Below are 7,584 nucleotides of genomic sequence, written 5' to 3' on the forward strand. Positions count from 1 at the left end.
CTGTTTTCTGTGGAACTAAACAACCCCCCGAGGACAGGGATTCTTGTCCTCATGGCTGATACACGGGAGGCAAATAATACGCATGGAACGGACGAAAGAACATAGAGGGGCTGAGAGTAGGGCTGATTTTAACTCCGATCATTTTTGTTTTTCAAAACTATGTTTCTCGCATAGTGGAGAGAAGCAAGAGCCTGCTTACTCTTGCTTTTTTGTCTCCTTTCTTTCCATCTTCCTCCAATTTCCCTCTACATCACCTTCCAACCTGGTCTGCACGTAATCATGCATGGATTCTATCATCATTTCCCAAATAAAGGGACACATACCACCATTCTTTTAGGTTTTATACATAAAAAAACAATTATATGGTATCGAAGAGTGAGAAAGTTATTCCCCGTCCAATTCTCTTTCCATCTTTCTGATTCTGACAAGGAAAAGGACAAGGTCCCAGATCATGTTACTATGCCTTTAACACCTCTCAGATATCCTTGTTAGCAAAGAAATATCCTTGTTAGCAAAGGCAACCATCACAGGCAAAAGCAACAGCAGGCAACAATATCCATCTATGACTGAAAAGTTTTATTTCCAAACCAGTAAGACTAATGTGTTTTCAGTACCGATTTTCGTGTTCTTTGCAAAGTAAACTTACAAAGTTTACCAAGTCAGCTTAAGGTAAAATATTAAGTAAATCATTGTAAAGGCAGTACCAGTTTATGGCAAGAAAAACAGGAAGGTGCTAGATGGTATGGGAATGACTTAAGTTGGGAAAAACTTGGACAACCAGGCATCTTTTCCTTCTTCTCGCTGCCTTTGTGCACATCTGCACCTGGCGTGCCTTTCCAGGACTTGCTTGGCCATTTCAGAAAAGGTTAGGAAACCAGTGAAAGGTGCAGCCAGAGGTGGGCATGGCTCAGAGAGATGCTTCTCCTATCAACACATTGTTTCTGCATTGCACCCTTGCATCGACAAGGCCGGCCTGTGGACCACAGTGAAAAATTCAACCCCTCTTTAGTTTTCCCTGGGGCTCCCACTTTGCAGCGATACTCATGAGCCAGGCTCAGCTTTGTAGAATCTCATTCATCAGAATCACTTGAAGGCTAACAAGCCGGCCCCTCTGCCGGGGCCACATGTGGGCAGATCGGATGTCTGGTGGCTGCTGATGCCGGCGAGATTGACAAAGAAACATGCGATGACTAAAGGTCTCAGGAAAGAACCGGGGGTTTCCATTATCCTAGGCTTTCTGGGTAATGCAATCTGAAAATCAATTCTCATTAAAAACAAGTGATACTAAGACCTCTGACAGGTTACATCTTAAGTGATAATTAAAAGCATATTTCCTGATGCTTAGCTGCTATGAAATGCATCCCTATTTATGCCACAGAGGGGGTCTCAGGCTAAGACCCTGTGGACAGTCATTCGCTCCCCCAGGAAACCTCATAGTTCCTGGAGTGTCATTCATTATTTTAATCTGATTTTCTTTACTTAAGTGAAATAGAACCTGGCATTGGCATTCTCTCTCCAATTCCACCAACAGTCCTTAAGAAGCAATTAACGTCGTCATAAACCAAGGAAGGAAGATTTATTTTGCACAAATACAGTCTTTAGTGCAACGTGTGGATGGACTTTATGAATTATCAACAGCACCCCGCTAAGCTTTGTAAACCTTCCTCACTTAATACAAGGAGACGTGGTGGCCGAGACGTTAAACTCTATTTGAGGTGTCACAGTGGAAATCTCCATGTCGGGGGCCCAGAAGTGAGCAGTGGGGCTGACAGGGAGGTTCAGACTTTCAGAAAAGTATGAGAATATTCACGACGGCCGATAATAGTTACTGATTTGCCCTTTTGGATATCAAGATGTCAAATTTTATCTCAAAAACTATTGGCAAACATGGAAATGTTCAGGATCGCTTTCTTCTGAGATTTGCAGATTATCAAAACATGTCATGAAGGCACAGGAAGAAGCCACCAGGTCAAAAGAACAAAAGTGTGTCCATTATATGTTGTTTTACCTTCCCAGGGCTACCATAACGAAGTACCACAAACTGGGTGGCTTCAAACAGCAGAAATGTATTGTCTCACAGTTCTGGAGGCTGGAGTCTGAGATCAAGGTGTCAGAGGCCATGCTCTCTCTGAAAGCCCTAGGGGAGCATCCTTCCTCACCTCTTCCAGCCTCTGGCAGCCCAGGTTTCCTTGGTTTGTGGCACCATTACTCCAATCTCTGCTTCTGTCTTCTCACTGTGTTTCCATCTTTTCATCTTCTTCTAAGGACACCAGATATACTGGATTAAGGGGCCCGCCCTATTCCAATATGACCTCATCTTTTTTGGTTTTTTTTTTTAGACAAAGTTTTTTTTGCTAGTTACAGCGAAATTAATACATATTTCCTACTAAATATTTAAGAAGAATGGAAATCCATAAAAGCACTTGAACTTTTGTGTTCTTCTTTTTACTTATGTTGGGAGCTGGCTGAGGGGTGGTGGGAGTGATCTAGGTTATTTGGAATCCTAGTCCCGAGGCCACGGAGCCAGAACATGCCTGGAAAGGAAGCTGTGCTGGTCTTCAAGGTGTTCTTGTTTTTGTTTTTGTTTTGTTTTTTATGTTTTGGCTGCACTGCATGGCATGTGGAATCTTAGTTCCCCGACTAGGGATCGAACCCACGCCCCCTGCATTGGAAGCGCAGAGTCTTGACCACTGGACCTCCAGGGAAGTCCCCAAAGGTGTTTCTGTCAGACGCTCGTGAGTCCTGGAGGGGTCCAGGGTGGAAAGAGCCCTCCTCCTGCTCTGACTCTGCTGTCACAGCTGCCATAACATCTCTTACCACAACTACAGGTCCCAAAGACTGTATTTGCTTCCTAGGGTTGCTGTAACAAAGTACCGTAAATGCTTGACTTGAAACAACAGAAATTTAATGGCTCACAGTTCTGGAGGCTAAAAGTCTGAAATCAAGGGGCAATATGACCTCCTCTTAACTAATTACTTCTTCAAGGACCCTATTTCCATAGAAGGTCACATTCTGAGGGACTGGAAGTTAGGACCGCAACCTCTCTTTTTGGGAGACACCGTTCCACCCATAAGACACGCGGAAAGAGAGATCAGTCCCTAAATGATGTTTGGATAACTGGCGAACCTTTAGGGGAAAAATGAATTCCTTAATTTCTTACCCACTCCTTACACTAAAAGGCCAAAGGGATCTAAGTTTTAAATGTGAAAAGTCATTAGCACGAACACTTCTGTGCAGGCATGGTTTGAAGAGCTTTACACATAACAAAACTGAATCCTCACAGCAACTCTGCTATTGTCTCTGTTTTACAGCAACAGAAACTGAGGCACAGACAAGTTAATTAATTTGCTGGAGATCACACAGCTGGTAAGCTCTGGAGCTGGTTCCTGGCAGGTTGATTCCAGAGTCTGTGCTCTTGATCAATATTATATGATTTTTTGTTGTTGTTGTTGTTGGCTGCGTTGGGTCTTCGTTGCTGTACGTGGGCTTTCTCTAGTTATGGCGAGCGGGGGCTACTCTTCCTCATGGTGCGCGGGCTTCTCATTGTGGTGGTTTCTCTTGTTGCGGAGCACGGGCTCTAGGCATTCGGGCTTCAGTAGTTGTGGCATGCAGGGTCAGTAGTTGTGGCGCATGGGCTTCGTTGCTCCACGGCATGTGGGATCTTCCTGGACCAGGGCTCTAACCCGTGTCCTCTGCATTGGCAGGCGATTCTTAACCACTGTGCCACCAGGGAAGTCCCAATTTTATATGATTAATACAATCTTGGAAGAGGGCAGTTCTAAAGTCCATTTCTTTAATGGTCTTAGGTAGTGTTTAAAATTTTGTAATAGGGACTTCCCTGGCAGTCCAGTTAAGACTCCGTGCTTCCAATGCAGGAGGCACGGGTTGGGTCCCTGGTCAGGGAACTAAGATTCCACATGCCTTGCGGCTAAAATAAAATAAAATAAAATAAAATTTTGTAATAGATATGCATCATTTTAAAATTAATGGGAAAATGGTTTCATCTTTCTCCTTTTCTTCTTTTCCTGCCCACATGCCCCTGCCCCTGCTGGGGCCGGATAGATGGTTAATCTGTTGGAGATTTGCAACTAAAGGAACCCAGAAGCTTCTAGGATGGAATGTTTGCTGTAGAACTGTTCTCTTATATCTGGAATTCTCTGTCTTTCTTGGTGCTGAAACTGTTTCTGACTCGGCCAAATACAGATTTCTTTCACAGTTCTGAAGATGGCTGTGTGGGCTTTTCTAACCTTTCTTCTCCAGCATTAGCCACTTACGAATCACCTGGAGAACTTGCCGAGCTGTAGATCCTGGTGTTGAGTGGGGAGGGGGATGAACCTGAGATCCTCCGTTTTTCAACAGCCCCCAAGGGAGGCCTAGGCCATGTCCTTGGACCACACTGAGTCGTGAGGTCCAAACCTCTTCCTTCTCCATCAGCCCTACCTCCCATTTCTATTTCCCTCTGAAAATCAGGACTGCAGAACTTGAACTTGAAAATCAAAAAGGACCAAGGCTGAATCCTCTCCTAAGACTCTGTCTTCCCAACAAGCTCCTCTTGGGAGATGCCTGGGGAGAAAGAAAAATGAGAGCGGGAGTACAGAGCGTTCCTATTCAGCTTGTGGAAATGTGGGCCTGAGAAATAAAGCCCTCCGACACTTCCACATGGGAGACACCACTCAAAGCGAATTCGCCAAAAGTTGGGCTTCTGCCCATAGAAGCCAGATGGCCAAAAAATGACATGTCACTACACTGATAGTTTGGGTGCTTTATTTGTTCATTCACTTGGTCATTTTACTGCTTATTTGCTAAGTGTGGGTCCCTGTACCAGACACACGTTTATTTTGTTATTAACAATAGAGAAATAATGTGGGGTCTTGAGCACTCTTTTCTTCTGGGATCACAAAGTGTGTTAAATAAAGCATCTTATCCCTGTGCAAAACCAGCCATCACTCCCTCTTAGCAGATGAAGGAAACTAGCACATGATTTCCTGATGGTCACCTAAGCAAGGCAGCAGAGTCAGAGCTAGCACAAAGCTCCAGGCTCTACTTTCTGCCCGTGCTTGTTGCTAAGTTCTTCATAGCAGGGAAAGGAAAGGTATTAGCATTTACAGATCCCCTGTACACTGGGCAGTATGTCAGGCCCTTTATATAGGGGACCTCATCAGAGCAGATAAGTGGCCAGAGTCAAACTACTCACCCAATCGACTACCGTCAAAAGCAACTTAAAACCACAGTGAGATATCACCTCATACATGTTAGGATGACTATTATCAAAACAGCGACTGCAATGAAAGACAACAAGTATTGGTGAGGATGTGGAGAATTTGGAACCCTTGCACACTGTTAGTGGGAATGCAATATAGTGCAGTCTTTATGGAAAACAGTATGGAGGTTCCTCAAAAAATTGGAACTAGAACTACCGTATGACCCAGAATTCCAATTCTGGATGCATATCCACAGGAATTAAATTCCAGATCTCAGAGAGAGATACGCTCTCCTATGTTCACGGCAGCATTGTTCACAATAGCCAAGACATGGAAGCAACCTGTGTCCACGGATGAATGAATGAATAAAGAAAATGTGATGTACACATACAATGGACTATTACTCAGCCTTAAAAAAAGAAAATAAAATCCTGTAATTTGTGACAGTACGGATGAAGCTTGAGAACATTATTCTAAGTGAAATAAGCCAGTCACAGAAGGACAAACACTGCATGATCCCACTTCTATAAGGAAATTAAAATAGTGCTCTCTTCGGCAGCACATATACTAAAGCTGGAACGATACAGAGAAGATTAGCATGGCCCCTGTGCAAGGATGACATGCAAATTCATGAAGCATTCCATATTTTAAAAAAATAAAATAGAAGCAGATAGTAGAATGGTTGTTGCCAATGGGTACACAAGATGAATAACTTCTAAGACTGTGCTGTACAACACTGTACACTGTTAACAATACTGTATTGTGCACTAAAAATCTGTTGAGGGTAGATCCCATGTTGTGTGTTCTTACAAAAAAAAAAGATGTTTCTAGGAATGTGAGTTATATGCATGAACCAAGACAGTGAGATTTCAGTGAAATAATGTGTTTACCACACTGTCGTGCATAAAATATCCAATGTAAAGACACTTGTAGAGGGACTTCCCTGGTGGCACAGTGGTTAAGAATCCGCCTGCCAGTGCAGGGGACATGGGTTCGAGCCCTGGTCTGGGAAGATCCCACATGCCACGGAGCAACTAAGCCCGTGCGCCACAACTACTGAGCCTGCTCTCTAGAGCCCACAAGCCACAACTACTGAGCCCTCGTGCCACAACTACTGAAGCCTGTGCGCCTAAAGAAGCCACCGCAATGAGAAGCCCGCACACCGCAACAAAGAGTAGCCCTTGCTCGCTGAAACTAGAGAAAGCCCTTGCAGAGCAACGAAGACCCAACACAGCCAAAAATAAGAAGAGTCAGGTACTATGGGGGAAAAATCATCTATATGGTCACCAAAAAATTCCTGGTAAGGCAAGGGATTTGGTAATGGTACCATTGCCTAGGAGTTGATACTGAAAGCATTAAGCTATTTGACTTACACGATGTAAACAGATATTTACCACGTGCTTATTACGTAAATACAAACGTGTTAGTAGGAGTGCAAACATGGGTAAAAGAGAAGTCGGTCCTCAAGGAACTTGCTGTCTAACTGGGAAGATAAGAAAAGCAGATATATAATTATTTCATACTTTACCAGATGGGAGAGCTTGGACAAAATATTCAGATTTCCTCTCCATTGGATGGATGATGGAGTAAACCAGGACTGAGGGAGGAATGGTGAGATGGGACCAACTTGGGGAAAAGGTCACCCTGGCACGCTGAGAAGGGGATGCCTGCCCGTGACAGCGGCCTGACCGTCTTCATAGACGTCCCTTGCAGAGTCACCAGCAGGAGGACACCTCTCGGCCCAAGTCAAGTCTTTTTTCTGATCCTGAGTAAACGCAGTTAGTGACTTTTGTTCCCTGGATACTTGCTACTCCAATAAAATTGCTTATTTAAGTACGATCTGAGCCCAATGTAGACTCCAAGCCACACTCACCACGCTCCGTTTATGACAGGAGGGGATCCGTCCTCTCAGTGATATATACAAGCCCCAGATGGAGGGTGTTTTGCCACCTCCCAGAAACAAAAAGCTCTCCTTAAGCTCAAGTTTAAATTACATTCCCGAATTCCTTTTTGTTCTTTTGTAGAAAAGGCTAAAATCTTGAAGCTGCAGAAGTTCGCCATTGCATGTCCCCCTTGTCATTAGCTCACTGCCCCTCCTCACCTTTTGTTTTCTCTGCTCTCTGCAGCTACCCGGATCTCACGGACATGCAAACCCCTGCAGCTGAGACACTCAGTTCGCCCTGCACAGGAAAGGAAAGCAGAGACAGTGTGTTTATTTAATACCTTCCAAGCAACTCCGTGTCTTCCTCTGGGATCACCCCCTTTCGCTCTTGAGCCTGTGCCTATGTACATGCCTGGCTCGAGACGCAGTTAAACTTTCACACGCACAAATCAGAATAGCAATCCCCAAGGGCCCTCGATCCCTTTCCAGCCTGACTAGCAT

The 7,584-nt window shown here is 44.4% G+C and overlaps 1 non-coding gene across 1 annotated transcript; it reads left to right on the forward strand.

Moving 5' to 3' along the window:
- The first annotated feature begins 5,744 nt into the window (after positions 1–5,744).
- On the forward strand, positions 5,745–5,851 carry LOC132360865 (U6 spliceosomal RNA). Its single transcript, XR_009501186.1, has one exon. It is a non-coding gene; the product is annotated as a U6 spliceosomal RNA (small nuclear RNA).
- Positions 5,852–7,584: the final 1,733 nt, after the last annotated feature.

Source organism: Balaenoptera ricei, chromosome 2 (assembly GCF_028023285.1).
Source record: "Balaenoptera ricei isolate mBalRic1 chromosome 2, mBalRic1.hap2, whole genome shotgun sequence".
Classification (NCBI taxonomy): domain Eukaryota; kingdom Metazoa; phylum Chordata; class Mammalia; order Artiodactyla; family Balaenopteridae; genus Balaenoptera; species Balaenoptera ricei.